General features: G+C 35.0%; 1 protein-coding gene and 3 long non-coding RNA genes across 5 annotated transcripts in view; all 4 read left to right on the forward strand.

The window, feature by feature from the left end:
- Window positions 1-1,737: 1,737 nt before the first annotated feature.
- Window positions 1,738-3,140, forward strand: LOC145239340 (uncharacterized). Its single transcript, XR_013862288.1, has 2 exons — window positions 1,738-2,426; window positions 2,978-3,140. It is a non-coding gene; the product is annotated as an uncharacterized LOC145239340 (long non-coding RNA).
- A 304-nt stretch (window positions 3,141-3,444) lies between these two features.
- LOC145239339 (uncharacterized) lies at window positions 3,445-5,674 on the forward strand. The gene is made up of 4 exons (XR_013862287.1): window positions 3,445-3,815; window positions 4,388-4,675; window positions 4,949-5,275; window positions 5,546-5,674. It is a non-coding gene; the product is annotated as an uncharacterized LOC145239339 (long non-coding RNA).
- Window positions 5,675-7,938: 2,264 nt separating this feature from the next.
- LOC145238620 (uncharacterized) lies at window positions 7,939-9,341 on the forward strand. Its single transcript, XR_013862155.1, has 4 exons — window positions 7,939-8,083; window positions 8,630-8,718; window positions 8,904-9,042; window positions 9,315-9,341. It is a non-coding gene; the product is annotated as an uncharacterized LOC145238620 (long non-coding RNA).
- A 611-nt stretch (window positions 9,342-9,952) lies between these two features.
- The window catches only part of LOC145238617 (uncharacterized), a 37,650-nt gene continuing 19,874 nt past the window's right edge, over window positions 9,953-27,728 (forward strand). Inside the window, exons 1-9 of one of the 2 annotated variants that reach the window (XM_080101844.1) lie at window positions 9,953-10,398; window positions 10,672-11,330; window positions 11,534-11,571; window positions 11,692-11,929; window positions 12,159-12,260; window positions 12,703-12,901; window positions 15,184-15,251; window positions 15,517-15,664; window positions 16,765-16,922. The gene's annotated coding sequence lies outside the window, so the exon portion shown is untranslated. The remainder of the gene's footprint in view (window positions 10,399-10,671; window positions 11,331-11,533; window positions 11,572-11,691; window positions 11,930-12,158; window positions 12,261-12,702; window positions 12,902-15,183; window positions 15,252-15,516; window positions 15,665-16,764; window positions 16,923-27,728) is intronic. The other variant, XM_080101846.1, reaches the window with a different exon arrangement.

The following is a 27,728-nucleotide window of genomic DNA, read 5'->3' on the forward strand; positions in this document are numbered from 1 at the left end:
TTAAGCAACAAACCTTTACCTGAACTAGGGAAATGGGAGATAAATTACACAAAGAAAAGGTGGGATGTTGGGATTTAACTTTACAAATATGTGACAGACTAAAAACTTTGACAAGTCTGAAGTCGTCCACTGTTTTATTTAGACATATATATTTCACCTAAGTAATAGGCAGTGTTAGTTTCTAAAAAGTCACATTGCTAAGCTGTTTATGTTTGGCCTGGAAACCAATTTTCTTAGGCAAGTGTAGGCTGACCCTTGGGGCTAAATATTTTTGACCAGTATATGCTTGGCAAAGCCACATATACATTTTAAACTTTGATTTCATTTCTAAATGTCTTTTTGTATTCTTATTTCAGGCTTGCACAGTAGCAGAAGGACACATACATACCAACATTTGAGTCACAGCTTGGATTTACTGATGGATTATTTTCTTTGTCCCCCCCCCCACACACACACACTTATATATGGTATTTTCAAGATTATCCACTAGAGCATTGATGGTTTAATGTGTCGGGTATGCAATTTTTTTACAGCAAGTGTTTTGTGTTATGGCAAAGTACGGAAACCCCTGGTTTTTGCACCTTTTTCTTCACTGTAGGTTTTTAAAGCTGTTTAATTGAAGCCGGTCATAGAATATACTTTCCAAATTTACACTCTTTAAGCCATGTGTGCGTATAGTGGGATTGTGTCTTTCCATTTTTGATTTTGGGTGTAATGTGTTGGTCTCAGAAGGTAACATAAGATAAGACATGTTACATTTAAATTCAAGCTGTTATTTTTATGTTTTGATTCAAACAGGCTAACTTATGTAGATATAAACCCCTATGTTTTCTGCACCAATTGTTTAAGTTGTTTCTACTTTGTATTTGTAGCCTAATTGCTGTATATGTTCATTAGTGTGTCCCTTGATTTCACAAACCTTCCTGCTTGAAAACATTTGACATTGCATCGCCTCAGACAGTAAGGTTGCTGAAATAGTTTTAATAGAAGGTGTGTTTTGTAGAAGGCATGGTTCCAGTAAATGAAATGTCCTATTTTAGTTGATCCTAATATGTATGCTTTCGCTTGTGTTCAAAATCTGGTGCATATTTTTGGCGTAAATAAAGTTTTCTTTTAGATCCGTCCGTGTTGTTTTGCATTGTGTAAAATATCTCTTTATTATGTTTGTGTTGTTACTTGATAAGGCAGACAGAGATTTATTTAAACATAGAATAAAAGGAATCCATAAAATCACATGTAAACGTTGAGATTTGTGAAAAAATGTTTGTTGACAAGCTTTTTGTGGAAATTTGGTCACGCACTAACGACCGTGTCATGAAAAGTGATACCATAAAAAAATACTTTGTTATCAATTGCGGCATGAATTTGGGGAAAAAATTGCACTTTTGGAGTTAAAATAAAATTTGGTGTTTTAATTTACCGCAGTTGTTTGAAAAATTTATTAGTAATGTTTTCTGAATCTAATTAACGTGACGCAATAATTCATGAGTTTGCCAAATATGATTTCAGTGGTTAGTTATGACGTAACATTTTTTCAGAAGTTTCCAGTGCCGAAATTCAGCTATTGCTGGCTATCTCCGGTTTTGTTTTGCGCCAATGAATGGGCAATAAATTCTTTTTCATAAAAATTTGACCGCGTGATGATCTTTTGCCAAATGCAAACTCAAATAAAGAAGTAACGTTTCATTGGTCCAAGAACGATAGTAGATTGCGTTTTTTTTGCTGCACAAGTGATTTGCAAGTTAAACTTTTACGCCTTGATGGAATTGCAAGTTCAGAAGTTCGTTAATGTGCATTTATTTCCGAAAATTATTGAGCGCGAAACATATTTATTGAACAGCTGTGAAAATAAACATTGCGTCATCAGCGATCAGCTGTTTGTAAACAGACGTGGCGAAAAATTTTCATTTTTAAAGTTGAGACTGTTTTTGGTCGTTTAGTCGCAAAATTATGAAGATTAAAGACAAAATCGTGCTTTTGCTTTTGCTGCCTGATAAGAAGTCGTATTTTGGTAAAAGTTAGTTTCAAAATTTTTACATATTTAATGAGAAAAATAACGGCCCAAGTAGACATAAAAAGCAACTTGCCTTAATATCACTGATGTGGGCATGAGCATTTGCAGAAGCAGTTATAAAATAATAAACCATGTTGCATTTACATCTATTTGAGCTTTTATTTTTATGACTAAATTTATGAACAGATCCATGCATATTGTTTAATATATTTTTACATTAATTATTTTGAACTTACAATTGGATTTTTGCAGAGGTTATGAAGTGCTTGCGATGTCAGTAGATGTCTACAACATGTGGCTGCATCTTGTATTTTCTGATCACTCACTTGTTATAACTGATGTGCAGGATTTTGAAAAACCAAATGTCACTTCAGTTTCCAGGTTTCACAGCTCGTGTGTCTAGGAAATCAAGGTTTGTTTTTGTAACATACATATATTGAAGTTACATCACTAAAAAGATTATATTTCATCACAAAAGACAATTGTAAACAATAAATGTTATTAATCGGGATACACTGCTCTTCGATATCCAAAATACTGAAAAACAGTGACTGATCATTTTTTAGTGATTTATTTTTTTTAAATGTTAAATGTGCTCAAAAAAAGCATTGTCAGTTTCTGTATCCCTCACATCCATGGAGATCATAACATAATTCATAACAAAAAGTATATAAGCTTATGTCAATAGACATACTATAACTATTCAAATATCATCAGTAGTGGCTGAAAATGAATGAAATGTTGTAACGTCAGCTGCTGTAATCATGTCTCGTGAGTGTAAATTGTCTGCTCCACTCTAATTATAACAGTGGAATTATAAATGTAAACCAAATTCAGAAAAGTCTTTCTGATTTAATTTATTTAGTCAAATTCTTGTTTTGTTTTTGTCACTGATTTAAATCACTGGGGCACAAAACCCTGTTTACATGTAATAATAGTTTCTTCCTTATGGTGTTTTTGCAGACTCTTTCTGATTGTGCTGAGTCAGCTGTTTTGTTTCGGTTTCAAATGACGGCAGAGTCAGGATTTGGAAAATCGATGACCAAACATGTGTACGAACCTTATATATTGTGGCTGTTTGTAGGATATATGTATTGGACGATCAATAAGAACATTATATATTGTGGCTGTTTGTAGGATATATGTATTGAACGAGCAATAAGTTAGTTATTAAATATTTGTAGATTCTAGAACACACAATTCTATTGGAAAGTATGGAGAAACACTCCACGGACACTAAAACATCGGTTGAAGCCCGTTGCATTTCTGTTCATAATGACGGCAAACACATGCGGTTGGCGACAGGAGTGGGAGTATCCAGCAGTATGTATTCAACATACTTCCTAATTCAATTTGTAGTCATCTTTATATCTGGGCACATTAGGGAATTCTGCACACAATTTAACACTCTTTATCATAAATATACATCAGTAATTTCATCGCTGGTTTCTAGGCTGCACCTATTTTAGCTTGTTTTTCCAAGCCACAGTAAATTTGGAATTTGGTTTTAAGTTGTTATTTTGGATTTGTTTTTTTGTAATCCTTAAGACTAAGTAGTTTTGCGTTTTTTATGACAACCAATCATTTGTTTTTAGTGTGTACGACCTTATGACGTTTAAGAGGATATCATTTATTTCGTCACACGACGGGGATATATTAAGCATGGATTATTCTCACCGTGGTTCGATGCTTGCAAGTGCGAGTAGAGATGATTTTTACTGATGATTATATTCCGTCCAACACGATAGCTGATCATTCTGCTGGCGTCACTGCTGTGAAGTTTGCGAACCGAGATTATGAGGTAAACTGTCATGTAGGGAAGTTGAAACTAGTATAACTAGGTATTTTAGAATAGTTGTTTCGATTCTAGAATATCTAATCCAAGTCTTATATAATTTTTTATTGTGATCTGGACAACAATGTTTCCCGAGGTAAACTGTCACTGGTGTGGCTATTTCCATCCAGTTGACACAAAATGTAAATTCAATGCACTAAGTATCATTTACACGAACTACAATAAACTGCATTAAAACGCTGGAATTTAAATGATACAAGTTAACAAGGGTAAATTTGGCAAATGCAACACACACGTTTAAGTGATTTGCCTTTGTTTGAACCAAATGTGTAACATTTAAAAATCTGACTTTTTTCCGAACCTTTCTTTGTACATTGCTTTTTGCTTTGCCTAAGCTTTCTTAATTATATATATATATATATCAGTCACAGTGAAAGTGTCCAGTTTTCAGCTGCATTTGTTTTTGTACCACTTTTGTGATTTTTGTTTTTTAGTCTCATTATGTTGTTTAACAGAGAGCATAGTTGTTTAATCTTGATGCTGACAATTCTTGGTCTAAATCAGATTTATAATTACAGTTTCGACTCATGAGCTGTGGAACAGACAAGTCTCTCTACTACTACAACTGACATCAGTTGAGAACAACATTACATTGAGAAACACTCGATGGCTGACATTGACATTGTTGAGTAAGCAAATCCACAAAATTTTAAACCCAGCCATTCTAACTGTGGATTTTATTCATCGATGATTCAGTGCTAGTTGCGTGCAGCTGCAATTTAACCGAATATGACATCTTTGGTGCAAAACGCTTGTTGCAACCTCGTGTGTTGATAAAAACATCTATGTCCTCCCGTACACCACAGGTCAGTGTTGGTTTGCATTTGATGAGAAAATTGAAAAGCAATTTGCAGTTATGCAGTATTAATAAGTATTTCCACTTAATTCAATCAAACATGTTTTATTCATGTCAAATAACTAAATGTATGTCTAGCAAATTTACTCATGGTAGGAATTTCACAATACTGGCCTTTTACAAGTTTGCATTTTTTCTGCATCAGTTTTTAAATTGCTTTAATGTATTTGCAACTGTTTTTCCAATTAACATTTTTAACAAGAATCTTTTGTTTGTCTCGCAGGAGATTGTGTTTGCATGATCAGCCGGCATTCAGAGGTAGCGGTTGCTCTCACTTTCGACCACAACTCTCACTTAATCTCCGCATCTGCCGACAGTTGCATATTTGGGCGGACATTTAGCCATCGGGTGACAGAAGAGCTCAAACAAACCCAGAAAGGTGCCACCTCCATGCCTGGAAGTCCAGATTTGAATAAAACCTCGTATTTTGCTACAAACGACTAGTTTACAGTAGAAATAATCGATGATTCGACGCATCCTAGTAATGTTGACATCCCGTTCAGTGATGAGTTTGATGACCCTTCAACTTTGACATTTCACAACAATCCAGGTAATGTCCCTTGCTGCGATTTCCAAATGATTTGTCCGTTAGTTGAGGTGTTTGCAGAGGTTTGATATGTTACTATTATCATATTTATTGACATTCAGAATACACTTTTTTATTTTATTATGATTCCTTTATTGTTTTTCTTATTACACACATCAGTACAAACTTCATTATGCAAATTTAATTTGTAAAGAAGTGTCAACATTTTTATGCATTTTGCTGGTTTGTATTTATTTTGTTTGGCTTTTTAAGAACTTACAATTGCTTTTTCAGATGCTGAGCAACAAAATACTGATGAGTCATTGTTGTCAAAGTGAGTGACTAAGCAGTTGTCCAACGATGAGTCAGGGTTATTAAGCAACAAACCTTTACCTGAACTGGGGAAATGGGAGATAAATTACACAAAGAAAAGGTGGGATGTTGGGATTTAACTTTACAAATATGTGACAGACTAAAAACTTTGACAAGTCTGAAGTCGTCCACTGTTTTATTTAGACATATATATTTCACCTAAGTAATAGGCAGTGTCAGTTTCTAAAAACAACTAAGTCACATTGCTAAGCTGTTTATGTTTGGCCTGGAAACCAATTTTCTTAGGCAAGTGTAGGCTGACCCTTGGGGCTAAATATTTTTGACCAGTATATGCTTGGCAAAGCCACATATACATTTTAAACTTTGATTTCATTTCTAAATGTCTTTTTGTATTCTTATTTCAGGCTTGCACAGTAGCAGAAGGACACATACATACCAACATTTGAGTCATAGCTTGGATTTACTGATGGATTATTTTCTTTGTCCCCCCCCCCCCCCCCCCCCCCCCCACACACACACACACACACACACACACACTTTTATACGGTATTTTCAAGATTATCCACCAGAGCATTGATGGTTTAATGTGTCGGGTATGCAATTTTTTTACAGCAAGTATTTTGTGTTATGGCAAAGTACGGAAACCCCTGGTTTTTGAACCTTTTTCTTCACTGTAGGTTTTTAAAGCTGTTTAATTGAAGCCGGTCATAGAATATACTTTACAAATTTACACTCTTTAAGCCATGTGTGCGTATAGTGGGATTGTGTCTTTCCGTTTTTGATTTTGGGTGTAATGTGTTGGTCTCAGAAGGTAACATAAGATAAGACATGTTACATTTAAATTCAAGCTGTTATTTTTATGTTTTGATTCAAACAGGCTTACTGATGTGGATACAAACCCCTATCCTTTCAGCACCAATTGTTGTTTCTACTTTGTATTTGTAGCCTAATTGCTGTATATGTTCATTTGTGTGTCCCTTGATTTCACAAACCTTCCTGCTTGAAAACATTTGACATTGCATCGCCTCAGACAGTAAGGTTGCTGAAATAGTTTTAATAGAAGATGCGTTTTGTAGAAGGCATGGTTCCAGTAAATGAAATGTCCTATTTTAGTGGATCCTATTATGTATGCTTTCGCTTGTGTTCAAAATCTGGTGCATGTTTTTGGCGTAAATAAAGTTTTCTTTTAGATCCGTCCGTGTTGTTTTGCATTGTGTAAAATATCTCTTTATTATGTTTGTGTTGTTACTTGATAAGGCAGACAGAGATTTATTTAAACATAGAATAAAAGGAATCCATAAAATCACACGTAAACGTTGAGATTTGTGAAAAAATGTTTGTTGACAAGCTTTTTGTGGAAATTTGGTCACGCACTAACGACCATGTCATGAAAAGTGATACCATAAAAAAATACTTTGTTATCAATTGCGGCATGAATTTGGGGAAAAAATTGCACTTTTGGAGTTAAAATAAAATTTGGTGTTTTAATTTGCCGCAGTTGTTTAAAAAATTTATTAGTAATGTTTTCTGAATCTAATTAACGTGACGCAATAATTCATGAGTTTGCCAAATATGATTTCAGTGGTTAGTTATGACGTAACATTTTTTCAGAAGTTTCCAGTGCCGAAATTCAGCTATTGCTGGCTATCTCCGGTTTTGTTTTGTGCCAATGAATGGGTAATAAATTATTTTTTCTAATAATTTGACCGCGTAATAACCTTTTGCCAAATGCAAACTCAAATAAAGAAGTAACGTTTCATTGGTCCAAGAACGATAGTAGATTGCGTTTTTTTTGCTGCACAAGTGATTTACAAGTTAAACTTTTACGCCTTGATGGAATTGCAAGTTCAGAAGTTCGTTAATGTGCATTTATTTCCGAAAATTATTGAGCGCGAAACATATTTATTGAACAGCTGTGAAAATAAACATTGCGTCATCAGCGATCAGCTGTTTGTAAACAGACGTGGCGAAAATTTTTCATCTTTAAAGTTGAGACTGTTTTTGGTCGTTTAGTCGCAAAATTATGAAGATTAAAGACAAAATCGTGCTTTTGCTTTTGCTGCCTGATAAGAAGTCGTATTTTGGTAAAAGTTAGTTTCAAAATTTTTACATATTTAATGAGAAAAATAACGGCCCAAGTAGACATAAAAAGCAACTTGCCTCAATATCACTGATGTGGGCATGAGCATTTGCAGAAGCAGTTAAAAAATAATAAACCATGTTGCATTTACATCTATTTGAGCTTTTATTTTTATGACTAAATTTATGAACAGATCCATGCATATTGTTTAATATATTTTTACATTAATTATTTTTAACTTACAATTGGATTTTTGCAGAGGTTATGAAGTGCTTGCGATGTCAGTAGATGTATACAACATGTGGCTGCATCTTGTATTTTCTAATCACTCACTTGTTATAACTGATGTGATGGATTTTGAAAAACCAAATGTCACTTCAGTTTCCAGGTTTCACAGCTCGTGTGTCTAGGAAATCAAGGTTTGTCTTTGTAACATACATATATTGAAGTTACATCACTAAAAAAATTATATTTCATCACAAAAGACAATTGTAAACAATAAATGTTATTAATCGGGATACACTGCTCTTCGATATCCAAAATACTGAAAAACAGTGACTGATCATTTTTTAGTGATTTTTTTAAATGTTAAATGTGCTCAAAAAAAGCATCGTCAGTTTCTGTACCCCTCACATCCATGGAGATCATTACACAATTCATAACAAAAAGTATATAGGCTCATGTCAATAGACATACTATAACTATTCAAATATCATCAGTAGTGGCTGAAAATGAATGAAATGTTGTAACGTCAGCCGCTGTAATCATGTCTCATGAGTGTAAATTGTCTGCTGCACACTAATTATAACAGTGGAATTATAAATGTAAACCAAATTCAGAAAAGTCTTTCTGATTTAATTTATTTAGTCAAATTCTTGTCTTGTTTTTGTCACTGATTTAAATCACTGGGGCACAAAACCCTGTTTACATGTAATAATAGTTTCTTCCTTATGGTGTTTTTGCAGACTCTTTCTGATTGTGCTGAGTCAGCTGTTTTGTTTCGGTTTCAAATGACGGCAGAGTCAGGATTTGGAAAATCGATGACCAAACATGTGTACGAACCTTATATATTGTGGCTGTTTGTAGGATATATGTATTGGACGATCAATAAGAACATTATATAATGTGGCTGTTTGTAGGATATATGTATTGGACGATCAATAAGAACATTATATATTGTGGCTGTTTGTAGGATATATGTATTGAACGAGCAATAAGTTAGTTATTAAATATTTGTAGGTTCTGAAACACACAATTCTATTGGAAAGTATGGAGAAACACTCCACGGACACTAAAACATCGGTTGAAGCACGTTGCATTTCTGTTCATAATGACGGCAAACACATGCGGTTGGCGACAGGAGTGGGAGTATCCAGCAGTATTTATTCAACATACTTCCCAATTCAATTTGTAGTCATCTTTATGTCTGGGCACATTGGGGAATTCTGCACACAATTTAACACTCTTTATCATAAATATGCATCAGTAATTTCATCGCTGGTTTCTAGACTGCACCTATTTTAGCTTGTTTTTCCAAGCCACAGTAAATTTGGAATTTGGTTTTAAGTTGTTATTTTTGATTTGTTTTTTTGTAATCCTTAAGACTAAATAGTTTTGCGTTTTTTATGACAACCAATCATTTGTTTTTAGTGTGTACGACCTTATGACGTTTAAGAGGATATCATTTATTTCGTCACACGACGGGGATATATTAAGCATGGATTATTCTCACCGTGGTTCGATGCTTGCAAGCGCGAGTAGAGATCGATGTGTTCACATGTTCACAGATGATTATATTCCGTCCAACACGATAGCTGATCATTCTGCTGGCGTCACTGCTGTGAAGTTTGCGAACCGAGATTATGAAGTAAACTGTCATGTAGGGAAGTTGAAACTAGTATAAGTAGGTATTTTAGAATAGTTGTTTCGATTCTAGAATATCTAATCCAAGTCTTATATAATTTTTTATTGTGATCTGGACAACAATGTTTCCCGAGGTAAACTGTCACTGGTGTGGCTAATTCGACCCAGTTGACACAAAATGTGAATTCAATGCACTAAGTATCATTTACACGAACTACAATAAACTGCATTAAAACGCTGAAATTTGAATGATACAAGTTAACAAGGGTAAATTTGGCAAATGCAACACGCACGTTTAAGTGATTTGCCTTTGTTTGAACCAAATGTGTAACGTTTAAAAATCTGACTTTTTTCCGAACCTTTCTTTGTACATTGCTTTTTACTTTGCCTAAGCTTTCTTAATTATATATATATATATATATATATCAGTCACAGTGAAAGTGTCCAGTTTTCAGCTGCATTTGTTTTTGTACCACTTTTGTGATTTTTGTTTTTTAGTCTCATTATGTTGTTTAACAGAGAGCATAGTTGTTTAATCTTGATGCTGACAATTCTTGGTCTAAATCAGATTTATAATTACAGTTTCGACTAATGAGCTGTGGAACAGACAAGTCTCTCTACTACTACAACTGACATCAGTTGAGAACAACATTACATTGAGAAACACTCGATGGCTGACATGGACATTGTTGAGTAAGCAAATCCACAAAATTTTAAACCCAGCCATTCTAACTGGATTTTATTCATCGATGATTCAGTGCTAGTTGTGTGCAGCTGCAATTTAACCGAATATGACATCTTTGGTGCAAAACGCTTGTTGCAAAACGCTTGTGTGTTGATAAAAGCATCTATGTCCTCCTGTACACCACAGGTCAGTGTTGGTTTGCATTTGTTGAGAAAATTGAAAAGCAATTTGCAGTTATGCAGCATTAATAAGTATTTCCACTTAATTCAATCAAAAATGTTTTATTCATGTCAAATGACTAAATGTATGTCTAGCAAATTTATTCATGGTAGGAATTTCACAATACTGGCCTTTTACAAGTTTGCTTTTTTTCTGCATCAGTTTTTAAATTGCTTTAATGTATTTGCAACTGTTTTTCCAATTAACATTTTTAACAAGAATCTTTTGTTTGTCTCGCAGGAGATTGTGTTTGCATGATCAGCCGGCATTCAGAGGTAGCGGTTGCTCTCACTTTCGACCACAACTCTCACTTAATCTCCGCATCTGCCGACAGTTGCATATTTGGGCGGACATTTAGCCATCGGGTGACAGAAAAGCTCAAACAAACCCAGAAAGGTGCCACCTCCATGCCTGGAAGTCCAGATTTGAATAAAACCTTGTATTTTGCTACAAGCGACTAGTTTACAGTAGAAATAATCGATGATTCGACGCATCCTAGTAATGTTGACATCCCGTTCAGTGATGAGTTTGACGACCCTTCAACTTTGACATTTCACAACAATCCAGGTAATGTCCCTTGCTGCGATTTCCAAATGATTTGTCCGTTAGTTGAGGTGTTTGCAGAGGTTTGATACTCAGCAGGTAACTCAGCAGGGCTGCCACTCCTTGGGATTTTTCCCAAGATCTTGGGATTTCAGTGCTGAGCTTGGGACTTTGGGAAAAACGTTTTAAATCTTGGGATTTTTTTTATATTATCCGTTGAATACGTTTAAGGTTAACTTATTACCATTTTTCATCAAAAATCATCGTTTTGCAAAATCCATTTTTTGAATTAACAGTGCTTTGTCAATTTAGTGATCGAAGCCGTGCAAGTTGATTGAAAAACACTGTCAAAACTAGTAAGTCTGGCCAGCATTATTGCTTTTTCGATGTATCATGTACCAGTAAAAAGATGTATACAAAAACTATTTTTTCTTTCGTATTTTACTGGTATTTCTTAGCGTCTGTTTGAAGGTATGTGGTGGCTGGGTTCTGGCGTAACTATAATAATTATGTTGCCTGCACTATATTACATATATACTGTGTGTTTGCCATTTTTTAGGTGATCTTGTGATTTTTCGACAAACCTTGGAATTTTTGGTAAGTGAACCTTGGGATATTTTAAAATTCTCAGTGGCAGCTCTGTGACCCTGTTTTACAGTTTACTAAGAAACTTTTCTGCCTTGTACGAACTTTAACTTGTACCTTATGTTTTGTCAGGTTTCTTGAGGATTAATATTCAATGCATTCCAAAGATCTGAATTGCAACAGAGAGAATGGTATCCAAACTTTGTCTTCTACTCCAGCTTAAATTATAATAAGATTGGGTGCTATTTTTCCATTGCCGTCACCTACCTTATATCACTGTCCTGTGAAGATGCAGCTGGTGGGCTTGGATGGCTGAGGCAGTTTTTTCGTTCTAAGCAAAGACTTTAGAACAACATTCAACATCTGAAAGGTAGGCATGTGTGTTGTAGTTTTCTACTGTTTAGCTGTTAACCTTGGAACAGTACTATACAGCCGAATTATGTCCAATTGGTACCTAGTCCGAAATGGCCTGTGCGATAATTTGGATTTTCTCTTGTATCCTATATGCTGTAAAATTTAGGGATACAAATATGATATAGAATCAAATGCATTTAGTGCTATGATTTGATCTTAAATTTATATTGTTGATTTTGTTTTAGGTTTGAGTTATTGGCTAACCCGCTGAGGCATACACTTATGATACCAATTAGAAAACTGATGGATATTATTTTTTTGAAGACAGCACAGCATCTATTAATGAGGTATTTTAATGTGAGGTGATATGTTACCTTTTATTTGTTTGATTTTAATGTATATACTACATGGTTTGGAGTAGCATACTCTTCTCCACTATAAAGCTCTTCGAATGAGACATGATACTGCTGGTTGACTTTTTGCTGACAGCGAGCCCGGTATCAGTAAATGCCTCAGTAGCAAGCAAAAATGTGTATGTATATTATAGTTTTTGACACAGTTAGGCGATGGGGCTGTAGGTACATACCGAGCATTGTAAGGCAGATTAATTTATTCATAGTATAAATCATTAGTTGAGTGTTTCTTGGCACATGTAGGTTCTTCAACCAGTGTCCTCAAATATTTAAGAGGCTCCTAGGTGGATCTTTGGCGAATAGTACCATAACACATTTTCTCGCCAAACATTTTTTGTTTGCCTTATCAACTGCTCTTTGTATATTTATGTTGCAGGTGGCCACATAAGTTCAATTTGTTTTCTATGTGAACTGTTGTCTTAGCGGGATGCAGTGGTGATGCAGGAGGTGGAAGAAACCATTGCAATAAACTCCTTTGGGCTACAACATACAGTGCTTTTGCTGCATGATCAGAAGTATCCACCAGCGTATGTACACAAAAATGCTGTCTTTGCAATTTTGAACAGCTATCCTAGGTAAATGCTGCAAAATGACACTTATACAATTAGTCTTTTTTCTGTTTTTTGTAGTGTAATGTTTATGTGTTGTCCCTAAACAAATCTCACAGCCTGGCAATGAGTTGTGGCAAACATATTGTCATCTTCTGCTTTAGAGTGTAGAAAACAAATATAGGATCGATGTATTTGCAGCTTTGATTAGATCAGTGGTTCTTAACCTTTTTTCTGTTGTTACCCACAAAATGTTTTGATGGATATCAATTACCCCTTATTAGAAAAATATCACCTAACATTTTTGGGGTCTAAATTATCCTTACTACTACAAACGAAACAAATGCTACCTCATGCCTATGATGCCTATCACTAAGCCTCTTTACATGGAGTGTTTAAGCGTATTCGATACGCATTTCTCTCGTTTTCGAAAAAGAAAAAAGGCTAAGCGTATTAGACTTCTCCGATTCTCGATGCGCTCGGCACAGGTGCCAATACGCTTAGGAGAACTCTTTTGTGAACAATTACGTCAACTTGAAACCATATGTAGTTTGTTTAATTTGGTGCCGAATATAACGGGGAAAATTGTAGTTAATGCTGAACGTATGTTCCAAACAGCAAGTTATATATTTCATAAATTTTTTCGTCCAACTGGTGCAAAGTTCTACAAATTAGTTGTTATTATACATATAACAAACAGGAGACTCTAATGAAACAGATTTAATATATTTGTACAGTCATATAAAGGATTTTTTGTAATGTGCTACATGGCCTGGAAATGTAGGCTAATACAGTTTTAGTATGTAAACTTAGAAATCGGCACGTATTACTATTGGACAATAAAGTCAGAGTAATCTATACACTTTGAATGTTTCTTCCAACTACTCCTGATAGTTCACAATAAAGAAATTCATACATATGGTATGTCTAAACTCGACGCAAACAGCTGCTGCACACAAATTAATTCATATTTTTTTGGAAGAATAGACTAAAAGTCTAAAAATACTTTATAATTATGGGTCCCCTTCCCTGAAGGGGACACATATTGATTTTACTCAAAATGTTTGTTTTTTTTGTTTTTTTTTCTTTTTTTTCTTTTTTTTTCTTTTTTTTTCTTCTACCCAAAGTTTGTCCGACTCGTTTTTCCATCAAATCCTTGATGGATTTGGATGAAATTTACACAGATGTTAGATGTAGTTATGTAGATGTGCATCCCACTTTGTTTTGTTGATACCCCCAGTATTTACCCCGCTAGCCCCCTAAAATAGGTATTTTTTCCCCGAAGTTTGTCTGACTCGTTTTTCCATCAAATGTTTGATGGATTTGACTGAAATTTACACAGATGGTAGATGTAGTTATGTAGATGTGCATCCCACTTTGTTTTGTTGATAACCCCATTATTTACCCCGTTAGCCCCCTAAAATGGGTGAGTTTTTAAACAGTGTCAGAATTGGCTGAAATTTGGATTTCTTGTATAGTATGCCATTTATGTGTGTCGATTGTTGCGTTTAACCTTGTAGTCCTAACATTTACCCCACAAGCCCCTAAAGTGTAAAACGTATTTGTATGTTACTGGTCACCACAAACGAAAGATTTCTTTGGAGCAATAGTGTTACAAGGGCAACCAGTTGTATGTTGCTCATTGGTGGGTCGCTCGGTGGTCGTTTTTGTGCCATGGCAGTTAGGGGCTTGTTAACAACCCTATGACGTCGGAAACATTATCGGTTGTTGCTCAAAACACCTCTAGTGGTCAAAATTTTAAACATTGGCGGATTGGGCTGAAATTTTGCAGTACTATTGATTGAGTCATTGTTGTTTTTATATATTTTTTAGTTTGTGTTTCGAAACCAATTAGTTGCTCTACTAGCCCCCTAAAATGGGTCAGTCATGGTTATCTCTTGAATTGCATTATTTTCAACTTTACATGTGTGGGGACCCATGAGTTTTTGCCTGCAGAAACGACTAAAGTTATAAAAGACGATGGCTAATATGGGACCCAGTACAAAATAAGCATAGGAAATATATTTATGTTTTAAAATAGGTTATAGTGTATGTGCAAGGGCAATATGTGCTAAGCCACCCTTCTAGTTTAGTTTGACTTTTTATTGAATTATTTTGAATAAATTTTACCCTCATTACAAAATTTTTGCTGGTTACAATAATGATAATTAAGAATCTAAAAATAACTATAACAGAAAATCTATGTTACCCCTTTTAAAATGCCAAATTACCACTTTGGGGGTAACTACCCACAGGTTAAGAACCACTGGATTAGATCTTAAATTTATATATTGTTGATTTTGTTTTAGGTTTGAGATATTAGCTAACTTCTTTGTTTTGGAAGACAGCACAGCATCTTTTAATTAGGAATTTTAATGTGATGTGATATGTTAACTTTTATTTGTTTGATTTTAATGTATATACTACATGGTTTGGAATAAAATACTCTTGGAATAGCATGTTTATCGAAAGCATTCGTGACCCCCACTAAAATGGTAAACAACCCTATCTTAGGTCGCAACACATAGGTTAAACACCACTGGTGTAGATTCTGCTCAAACCATTGGTAGCTGTTGTTTTTTTGTTGTTTGATGCACAGGTATATTTTTCTTTTAGATGTTAAACTTTTCTGTTTTTAACAGGTTTGTTTGGTCACATGATCCAACATGTGTTCATCCAGATTACAAGTGACATCCATCATGAGTCTTTTATGCAAGCCTGATATAGAAAAGATTGGATTATTATGGATCCCTTTCCTTGAAGGCGACACATATTGATTTTACTCAAAATGTTTTTTTTTTTTTCTTTTTTTTTCTTCTACCCAAAGTTTGTCCAACTCTTTTTTTTCATTTAATGTTTGATGGCTTTTCCTGAAATTTACACAGATGGTAGATATAGTTATGTTAATGTGCATCCCACTTTGTTTCTCCGGATAATCGTAGTATTTACCCCACCAGCCCCTTAAAATGGGTGAGTTTGTGAACAATGTCAGAATTGGCTAAAATTTGGATAGCTTATAAAGTATGCCAATTATCGTTATTGCACCATTGCAGTTCGGGGGTTGTTAACAGCCCTTTGACTGTCAACTTTGCATATGTGGGGACCCATGAGTTTTTGCCTGCAGAAACAACCAAGGTTATAAAAGACGATGGCTAATATGGGACCCAATACAAAAAAAGGATAGGAAATTAATGTATGTTTTAAAAATAGATCATAGTGTATGTGCAAGAGCAATGTGTTCTAAGCCAGGGGTTTCAAACTCAAACCACTTTGAGGGCCAAAATCAGGCTTCCAAGTAAGTCGAGGGGCCGCACTGTCGAAACCTTTTTTACAGATCAACATGACAATAACACAATTGCATGATTATGAACTGAAAGAATCATTAATTCCATTAAAAAACTATATTTTAATAAACAACAAACATATATACAGTGTAACAAAGTGAAAGAATCAACTGTGCTTTATTGCTTTGTGTGAAAACAATGGCGTACAATGACGCAACAATCGCAGTTGCTGATTCTAAAGATGGATTATATCAATTAACCTATTAAAACGCTAATATATACCACTAATAGACAGGGATTGTATCGTGTGAACTCGCTGGGATGACAGGGTATTTTGCCTGAGTAAAATACATAAATAACTTCTAGAAGTTACTTCGGTGGCCGCACAAAAACTCTTAAAGGGCCGCATGCGGCCCGCGGGCCGCATGTTTGACATCCCTGTTCTAAGCCACCCTTCTAGTTTTCTGTTGTTTAATGCCCCAATGGATTCCTTTGAGATGTTAAACTTTTCTGTTTTTAACTGGTTTGCTTGGTCACATGATCCAACATGTGCTCATCTAAACATTTTTTGTTTGCCTTACCTACTTCTCTTTGCATGTATTGCAGGTGACCACATAAGTTCCATTCGCTTGCCATGTGAGCTGTTGTCTTAGCAGGATGCAGTGGTGATGCAGGATGTGGAAGGAATCATTGCAATAAAAAGTGCTTTTGCTGCATGATCAGAAGTATACACACAAAAATGTTGTCCTTGCAATTTGACACAGGTAACCAAGGTAGCTCCTGTAAACGATACCCATTTTTGTATTTATTTTCAGTGTTTATGTGTTGCCCACAAACAAATCCCACAGCCTGTTCTTGGAAACTCTTTGGCACACTGCCCGGCATAAATATGCAAATTTCATACTCGGGTCAGTTTGTGCAACTGCTCAGCCGAGCACCGAGCATCAAAACAACAGTGCTCGGTACCGAGCACTCGGGTTCTAGCTCGGCTTGGCCCATCCCTTGCCAATAAGGTACATAAGAACGACCTGATTTAATCGCGTAAATAAGCGTGCCCCCGAAAAACAGTATGAAGTTCGCTTGTCATTTCCGTTTTGCTTACATGAACGAACTGTAACTTTTCAAGCTATGTCTGACTGCAATTCCGAATTGGCTCGTGAAAATCGTTTAATTTTATGTCATTTCGTTTACGTTTTATGGCCAATAAGGTATATTAAGAACGACCTGATTTAATCGCGTTAATAGTCTTGCACTCGAAAAAAAATGAAGTTCGCTTGTCATTTCCGTTTTGCTTACATGAACGAACTGTAACTTTTCAAGCTATTTCTGACTGCAATTCCGAATTGGCTCGTGAAAACTGTTTAATTTTATCTCATTTCGTTTACGTTTTATGGCCAGCAAGGTACATTAAGAACGACCTGATTTAATCGCGTTAATAGTCTTGCCCTCGAAAAAAAATGAAGTTCGCTTGTCATTTCTGTTTTGCTTACATGAACGAACTGTAACTTTTCAAGCTATGTCTAAATGCAATTCCGAATTGCCTCGTGAAAACCGTTTAATTTTATGTCATTTCGTTTACGTTTTATAGCCAATAAGGTATATTAAGAACGACCTGATTTAATCGCGTTAATAGTCTTGCACTCGAAAAAAAATGAAGTTCGCTTATCATTTCCGTTTTGCTTACATGAACGAATTGAAACTTTTCAAGCTATTTCTGACTGCAATTCCGAATTGGCTCGTGAAAACCGTTTAATTTTATCTCATTTCGTTTACGTTTTATAGCCAATAAGGTATATTAAGAACGACCTGATTTAATCGCGTTAATAGTCTTGCCCCGGAAAAACAGTATGAAGTTCGCTTGTCATTTCCGTTTTGCTTACATGAACGAATTAAAACTTTGCAAGCTATGTCTAAATGCAATTCCGAATTGGCTTGTGAAAACCGTTTAATTTTATCTAATTTCGTTTACGTTTTATGGCCAATAAGGTATATTAAGAACGACCTGATTTAATCGCGTTAATAGTCTTGCACTCGAAAAAAAATGAAGTTCGCTTGTCATTTCTGTTTTTCTTACATGAACGAACTGTAACTTTTCAAGCTATGTCTAAATGCAATTCCGAATTGGCTCGTGAAAACCGTTTAATTTTATGTCATTTCGTTTACGTTTTATGGCCAATAAGGTATATGAAGAACGACCTGATTTAATCGCGTTAATAGTCTTGCACTCGAAAAAAAATGAAGTTCGCTTGTCATTTCTGTTTTGCTTACATGAACGAACTGTAACTTTTCAAGCTATGTCTAAATGCAATTCCGAATTGGATCGTGAAAACCGTTTAATTTTATGTCATTTCGTTTACGTTTTATGGCCAATAAGGTATATTAAGAACGACCTGATTTAATCGCGTTAATAGTCTTGCCCCGAAAAACAGTATGAACTTCGCTTGTCATTTCCGTTTTGCTTACATGAACGAACTGTAACTTTTCAAGCTATGTCTAAATGCAATTCCGAATTGGCTCGTGAAAACCGTTTAATTTTATCTCATTTCGTTTACGTTTTATGGCCAGCAAGATATATTAAGAACGACCTGATTTAATCGCGTTAATAGTCTTGTCCTCGAAAAAAAATGAAGTTCGCTTGTCATTTCCGTTTTGCTTACATGAACGAACTGTAACTTTTCAAGCTATGTCTAAATGCAATTCCGAATTGGCTCGTGAAAACCGTTTAATTTTATCTCATTTCGTTTACGTTTTATGGCCAATAAGGTATATGAAGAACGACCTGATTTAATCGCGTTAATAGTCTTGCACTCGAAAAAAACGAAGTTCGCTTGTCATTTCTGTTTTGCTTACATGAACGAACTGTAACTTTTCAAGCTATGTCTAAATGATATTCCGAATTGGATCGTGAAAACCGTTTAATTTTATCTCATTTCGTTTACGTTTTATGGCCAATAAGGTATATTAAGAACGACCTGATTTAATCGCGTTAATAGTCTTGCCCCGAAAAACAGTATGAACTTCGCTTGTCATTTCCGTTTTGCTTACATGAACGAATTAAAACTTTTCAAGCTATGTCTAAATGCAATTCCGAATTGGCTCGTGAAAACCGTTTAATTTTATGTCATTTCGTTTACGTTTTATGGCCAATAAGGTATATTAAGAACGACCTGATTTAATCGCGTTAATAGTCTTGCACTCGAAAAAAAATGAAGTTCGCTTGTCATTTCCGTTTTGCTTACATGAACGAACTGTAACTTTTCAAGCTATTTCTGACTGCAATTCCGAATTGGCTCGTGAAAACCGTTTAATTTTATGTCATTTCGTTTACGTTTTATGGCCAATAAGGTATATTAAGAACGACCTGATTTAATCGCGTTAATAGTCTTGCCCCGAAAAACAGTATGAACTTCGCTTGTCATTTCCGTTTTGCTTACATGAACGAATTAAAACTTTTCAAGCTATGTCTAAATGCAATTCCGAATTGGCTCGTGAAAACCGTTTAATTTTATCTCATTTCGTTTACGTTTTATGGCCAATAAGGTATATTAAGAACGACCTGATTTAATCGCGTTAATAGTCTTGCACTCGAAAAAAAATAAGTTCGCTTGTCATTTCCGTTTTGCTTACATGAACGAATTAAAACTTTGCAAGCTATGTCTAAATGCAATTCCGAATTGGCTCGTGAAAACCGTTTAATTTTATCTCATTTCGTTTACGTTTTATGGCCAATAAGGTATATTAATAACGACCTGATTTAATCGCGTTAATAGTCTTGCACTCGAAAAAAATGAAGTTCGCTTGTCATTTCCGTTTTGCTTACATGAACGAATTAAAACTTTTCAAGCTATGTCTAAATGCAATTCCGAATTGCCTCGTGAAAACCGTTTAATTTTATCTCATTTCGTTTACGTTTTATAGCCAGCAAGATATATTAAGAACGACCTGGTTTAATCGCGTTAATAGTCTTGTCCTCGAAAAAAAATGAAGTTCGCTTGTCATTTCCGTTTTGCTTACATGAACGAACTGTAACTTTTCAAGCTATGTCTAAATGCAATTCCGAATTGGCTCGTGAAAACCGTTTAATTTTATCTCATTTCGTTTACGTTTTATGGCCAATAAGGTATATTAAGAACGACCTGATTTAATCGCGTTAATAGTCTTGCACTCGAAAAAAAATGAAGTTCGCTTGTCATTTCCGTTTTGCTTACATGAACGAACTGTAACTTTTCAAGCTATTTCTGACTGCAATTCCGAATTGGCTCGTGAAAACCGTTTAATTTTATCTCATTTCGTTTACGTTTTATGGCCAACAAGGTACATTAAGAACGACCTGATTTAATCGCGTTAATAGTCTTGCCCTCGAAAAAAAAATGAAGTTCGCTTGTCATTTCTGTTTTGCTTACATGAACGAACTGTAACTTTTCAAGCTATGTCTAAATGCAATTCCGAATTGGCTCGTGAAAACCGTTTAATTTTATCTCATTTCGTTTACGTTTTATGGCCAATAAGGTATATTAAGAACGACCTGATTTAATCGCGTTAATAGTCTTGCACTCGAAAAAAATGAAGTTCGCTTGTCATTTCCGTTTTGCTTACATGAACGAATTAAAACTTTTCAAGCTATGTCTAAATGCAATTCCGAATTGGCTCGTGAAAACCGTTTAATTTTATCTCATTTCGTTTACGTTTTATAGCCAGCAAGATATATTAAGAACGACCTGATTTAATCGCGTTAATAGTCTTGTCCTCGAAAAAAAATGAAGTTCGCTTGTCATTTCCGTTTTGCTTACATGAACGAACTGTAACTTTTCAAGCTATGTCTAAATGCAATTCCGAATTGGCTCGTGAAAACCGTTTAATTTTATCTCATTTCGTTTACGTTTTATGGCCAATAAGGTATATGAAGAACGACCTGATTTAATCGCGTTAATAGTCTTGCCCTCGAAAAAAACGAAGTTCGCTTGTCATTTCTGTTTTGCTTACATGAACGAACTGTAACTTTTCAAGCTATGTCTAAATGATATTCCGAATTGGATCGTGAAAACCGTTTAATTTTATGTCATTTCGTTTACGTTTTATGGCCAATAAGGTATATTAAGAACGACCTGATTTAATCGCGTTAATAGTCTTGCCCCGAAAAACAGTATGAACTTCGCTTGTCATTTCCGTTTTGCTTACATGAACGAATTAAAACTTTTCAAGCTATGTCTAAATGCAATTCCGAATTGGCTCGTGAAAACCGTTTAATTTTATGTCATTTCGTTTACGTTTTATGGCCAATAAGGTATATTAAGAACGACCTGATTTAATCGCGTTAATAGTCTTGCACTCGAAAAAAAATGAAGTTCGCTTGTCATTTCCGTTTTGCTTACATGAACGAACTGTAACTTTTCAAGCTATTTCTGACTGCAATTCCGAATTGGCTCGTGAAAACCGTTTAATTTTATGTCATTTCGTTTACGTTTTATGGCCAATAAGGTATATTAAGAACGACCTGATTTAATCGCGTTAATAGTCTTGCCCCGAAAAACAGTATGAAGTTCGCTTGTCATTTCTGTTTTGCTTACATGAACGAACTGTAACTTTTCAAGCTATGTCTAAATGCAATTCCGAATTGGCTCGTGAAAACCGTTTAATTTTATGTCATTTCGTTTACGTTTTATGGCCAATAAGGTATATTAAGAACGACCTGATTTAATCGCGTTAATAGTCTTGCACTCGAAAAAAAATGAAGTTCGCTTGTCATTTCCGTTTTGCTTACATGAACGAACTGTAACTTTTCAAGCTATTTCTGACTGCAATTCCGAATTGGCTCGTGAAAACCGTTTAATTTTATCTCATTTCGTTTACGTTTTATGGCCAATAAGGTATATTAAGAACGACCTGATTTAATCGCGTTAATAGTCTTGCCCCGAAAAACAGTATGAACTTCGCTTGTCATTTCCGTTTTGCTTACATGAACGAATTAAAACTTTTCAAGCTATGTCTAAATGCAATTCCGAATTGGCTCGTGAAAACCGTTTAATTTTATCTCATTTCGTTTACGTTTTATGGCCAATAAGGTATATTAAGAACGACCTGATTTAATCGCGTTAATAGTCTTGCACTCGAAAAAAATGAAGTTCGCTTGTCATTTCCGTTTTGCTTACATGAACGAATTAAAACTTTTCAAGCTATGTCTAAATGCAATTCCGAATTGCCTCGTGAAAACCGTTTAATTTTATCTCATTTCGTTTACGTTTTATAGCCAGCAAGATATATTAAGAACGACCTGGTTTAATCGCGTTAATAGTCTTGTCCTCGAAAAAAAATGAAGTTCGCTTGTCATTTCCGTTTTGCTTACATGAACGAACTGTAACTTTTCAAGCTATGTCTAAATGCAATTCCGAATTGGCTCGTGAAAACCGTTTAATTTTATCTCATTTCGTTTACGTTTTATGGCCAATAAGGTATATTAAGAACGACCTGATTTAATCGCGTTAATAGTCTTGCACTCGAAAAAAAATGAAGTTCGCTTGTCATTTCCGTTTTGCTTACATGAACGAACTGTAACTTTTCAAGCTATTTCTGACTGCAATTCCGAATTGGCTCGTGAAAACCGTTTAATTTTATCTCATTTCGTTTACGTTTTATGGCCAACAAGGTACATTAAGAACGACCTGATTTAATCGCGTTAATAGTCTTGCCCTCGAAAAAAAAATGAAGTTCGCTTGTCATTTCTGTTTTGCTTACATGAACGAACTGTAACTTTTCAAGCTATGTCTAAATGCAATTCCGAATTGGCTCGTGAAAACCGTTTAATTTTATCTCATTTCGTTTACGTTTTATGGCCAATAAGGTATATTAAGAACGACCTGATTTAATCGCGTTAATAGTCTTGCACTCGAAAAAAATGAAGTTCGCTTGTCATTTCCGTTTTGCTTACATGAACGAATTAAAACTTTTCAAGCTATGTCTAAATGCAATTCCGAATTGGCTCGTGAAAACCGTTTAATTTTATCTCATTTCGTTTACGTTTTATAGCCAGCAAGATATATTAAGAACGACCTGATTTAATCGCGTTAATAGTCTTGTCCTCGAAAAAAAATGAAGTTCGCTTGTCATTTCCGTTTTGCTTACATGAACGAACTGTAACTTTTCAAGCTATGTCTAAATGCAATTCCGAATTGGCTCGTGAAAACCGTTTAATTTTATCTCATTTCGTTTACGTTTTATGGCCAATAAGGTATATGAAGAACGACCTGATTTAATCGCGTTAATAGTCTTGCCCTCGAAAAAAACGAAGTTCGCTTGTCATTTCTGTTTTGCTTACATGAACGAACTGTAACTTTTCAAGCTATGTCTAAATGATATTCCGAATTGGATCGTGAAAACCGTTTAATTTTATGTCATTTCGTTTACGTTTTATGGCCAATAAGGTATATTAAGAACGACCTGATTTAATCGCGTTAATAGTCTTGCCCCGAAAAACAGTATGAACTTCGCTTGTCATTTCCGTTTTGCTTACATGAACGAATTAAAACTTTTCAAGCTATGTCTAAATGCAATTCCGAATTGGCTCGTGAAAACCGTTTAATTTTATCTCATTTCGTTTACGTTTTATGGCCAATAAGGTATATTAAGAACGACCTGATTTAATCGCGTTAATAGTCTTGCACTCGAAAAAAAATGAAGTTCGCTTGTCATTTCCGTTTTGCTTACATGAACGAACTGTAACTTTTCAAGCTATTTCTGACTGCAATTCCGAATTGGCTCGTGAAAACCGTTTAATTTTATCTCATTTCGTTTACGTTTTATAGCCAGCAAGATATATTAAGAACGACCTGATTTAATCGCGTTAATAGCCTTGTCCTCGAAAAAAAATGAAGTTCGCTTGTCATTTCCGTTTTGCTTACATGAACGAACTGTAACTTTTCAAGCTATGTCTAAATGCAATTCCGAATTGGCTCGTGAAAACCGTTTAATTTTATCTCATTTCGTTTACGTTTTATGGCCAATAAGGTATATGAAGAACGACCTGATTTAATCGCGTTAATAGTCTTGCCCTCGAAAAAAACGAAGTTCGCTTGTCATTTCTGTTTTGCTTACATGAACGAACTGTAACTTTTCAAGCTATGTCTAAATGATATTCCGAATTGGATCGTGAAAACCGTTTAATTTTATGTCATTTCGTTTACGTTTTATGGCCAATAAGGTATATTAAGAACGACCTGATTTAATCGCGTTAATAGTCTTGCCCCGAAAAACAGTATGAACTTCGCTTGTCATTTCCGTTTTGCTTACATGAACGAATTAAAACTTTTCAAGCTATGTCTAAATGCAATTCCGAATTGGCTCGTGAAAACCGTTTAATTTTATCTCATTTCGTTTACGTTTTATGGCCAATAAGGTATATTAAGAACGACCTGATTTAATCGCGTTAATAGTCTTGCACTCGAAAAAAAATGAAGTTCGCTTGTCATTTCCGTTTTGCTTACATGAACGAACTGTAACTTTTCAAGCTATTTCTGACTGCAATTCCGAATTGGCTCGTGAAAACCGTTTAATTTTATGTCATTTCGTTTACGTTTTATGGCCAATAAGGTATATTAAGAACGACCTGATTTAATCGCGTTAATAGTCTTGCCCCGAAAAACAGTATGAAGTTCGCTTGTCATTTCCGTTTTGCTTACATGAACGAATTAAAACTTTTCAAGCTATGTCTAAATGCAATTCCGAATTGGCTCGTGAAAACCGTTTAATTTTATCTCATTTCGTTTACGTTTTATGGCCAATAAGGTATATTAAGAACGACCTGATTTAATCGCGTTAATAGTCTTGCACTCGGAAAAAATGAAGTTCGCTTGTCATTTCCGTTTTGCTTACATGAACGAATTAAAACTTTGCAAGCTATGTCTAAATGCAATTCCGAATTGGCTCGTGAAAACCGTTTAATTTTATCTCATTTCGTTTACGTTTTATGGCCAATAAGGTATATTAAGAACGACCTGATTTAATCGCGTTAATAGTCTTGCACTCGAAAAAAATGAAGTTCGCTTGTCATTTCCGTTTTGCTTACATGAACGAATTAAAACTTTTCAAGCTATGTCTAAATGCAATTACGAATTGCCTCGTGAAAACCGTTTAATTTTATCTCATTTCGTTTACGTTTTATAGCCAGCAAGATATATTAAGAACGACCTGATTTAATCGCGTTAATAGTCTTGTCCTCGAAAAAAAATGAAGTTCGCTTGTCATTTCCGTTTTGCTTACATGAACGAACTGTAACTTTTCAAGCTATGTCTAAATGCAATTCCGAATTGGCTCGTGAAAACCGTTTAATTTTATCTCATTTCGTTTACGTTTTATGGCCAATAAGGTATATGAAGAACGACCTGATTTAATCGCGTTAATAGTCTTGCACTCGAAAAAAACGAAGTTCGCTTGTCATTTCTGTTTTGCTTACATGAACGAACTGTAACTTTTCAAGCTATGTCTAAATGATATTCCGAATTGGATCGTGAAAACCGTTTAATTTTATGTCATTTCGTTTACGTTTTATGGCCAATAAGGTATATTAAGAACGACCTGATTTAATCGCGTTAATAGTCTTGCCCCGAAAAACAGTATGAACTTCGCTTGTCATTTCCGTTTTGCTTACATGAACGAATTAAAACTTTTCAAGCTATGTCTAAATGCAATTCCGAATTGGCTCGTGAAAACCGTTTAATTTTATGTCATTTCGTTTACGTTTTATGGCCAATAAGGTATATTAAGAACGACCTGATTTAATCGCGTTAATAGTCTTGCACTCAAAAAAAATGACTATCGCTTGTCATTTCCGTTTTGCTTACATGAACGAATTGAAACTTTGCAAGCTATGTCTAAATGCAATTCCGAATTGGCTCGTGAAAACCGTTTAATTTTATCTCATTTCGTTTACGTTTTATGGCCAGCAAGATATATTAAGAACGACCTGATTTAATCGCGTTAATAGTCTTGCCCTCGAAAAAAAATGAAGTTCGCTTGTCATTTCCGTTTTGTCTACATGAACGAACTGTAACTTTTCAAGCTATTTCTGACTGCAATTCCGAATTGGCTCGTGAAAACCGTTTAATTTTATCTCATTTCGTTTACGTTTCATAGCCAATAAGGTATATTAAGAACGACCTGATTTAATCGCGTTAATAGTCTTGCACTCGAAAAAAAATGAAGTTCGCTTGTCATTTCCGTTTTGCTTACATGAACGAATTGAAGCTTTTCAAGCTATTTCTGACTGCAATTCCGAATTGGCTCGTGAAAACCGTTTAATTTTATCTCATTTCGTTTACGTTTTATGGCCAATAAGGTATTTTAAGAACGACCTGATTTAATCGCGTTAATAGTCTTGCCCCGGAAAAACAGTATGAAGTTCGCTTGTCATTTCCGTTTTGCTTACATGAACGAATTAAAACTTTGCAAGCTATGTCTAAATGCAATTCCGAATTGGCTTGTGAAAACCGTTTAATTTTATCTAATTTCGTTTACGTTTTATGGCCAATAAGGCATATTAAGAACGACCTGATTTAATCGCGTTAATAGTCTTGCACTCGAAAAAAAATGAAGTTCGCTTGTCATTTCTGTTTTGCTTCCATGAACGAACTGTAACTTTTCAAGCTATGTCTAAATGCAATTCCGAATTGGCTCGTGAAAACCGTTTAATTTTATGTCATTTCGTTTACGTTTTATGGCCAATAAGGTATATGAAGAACTACCTGATTTAATCGCGTTAATAGTCTTGCACTCGAAAAAAATGAAGTTCGCTTGTCATTTCTGTTTTGCTTACATGAACGAACTGTAACTTTTCAAGCTATGTCTAAATGCAATTCCGAATTGGCTCGTGAAAACCGTTTAATTTTATGTCATTTCGTTTACGTTTTATGGCCAATAAGGTATATTAAGAACGACCTGATTTAATCGCGTTAATAGTCTTGCACTCGAAAAAAATGAAGTTCGCTTGTCATTTCCGTTTTGCTTACATGAACGAATTAAAACTTTGCAAGCTATGTCTAAATGCAATTCCGAATTGGCTCGTGAAAACCGTTTAATTTTATCTCATTTCGTTTACGTTTTATGGCCAATAAGGTATATTAAGAACGACCTGACTTAATCGCGTTAATAGTCTTGCCCTCGAAAAAAATGAAGTTCGCTTGTCATTTCCGTTTTGCTTACATGAACGAATTAAAACTTTGCAAGCTATGTCTAAATGCAATTCCGAATTGGCTCGTGAAAACCGTTTAATTTTATCTCATTTCGTTTACGTTTTATAGCCAGCAAGATATATTAAGAACGACCTGATTTAATCGCGTTAATAGTCTTGCCCTCGAAAAAAAAATGAAGTTCGCTTGTCATTTCCGTTTTGTCTACATGAACGAACTGTAACTTTTCAAGCTATTTCTGACTGCAATTCCGAATTGGCTCGTGAAAACCGTTTAATTTTATCTCATTTTGTTTACGTTTCATAGCCAATAAGGTATATTAAGAACGACCTGATTTAATCGCGTTAATAGTCTTGCACTCGAAAAAAAATGAAGTTCGCTTGTCATTTCCGT

This window comes from Phallusia mammillata, chromosome 7 (assembly GCF_965637545.1).
Source record: "Phallusia mammillata chromosome 7, kaPhaMamm4.hap1.1, whole genome shotgun sequence".
NCBI lineage: Eukaryota > Metazoa > Chordata > Ascidiacea > Phlebobranchia > Ascidiidae > Phallusia > Phallusia mammillata.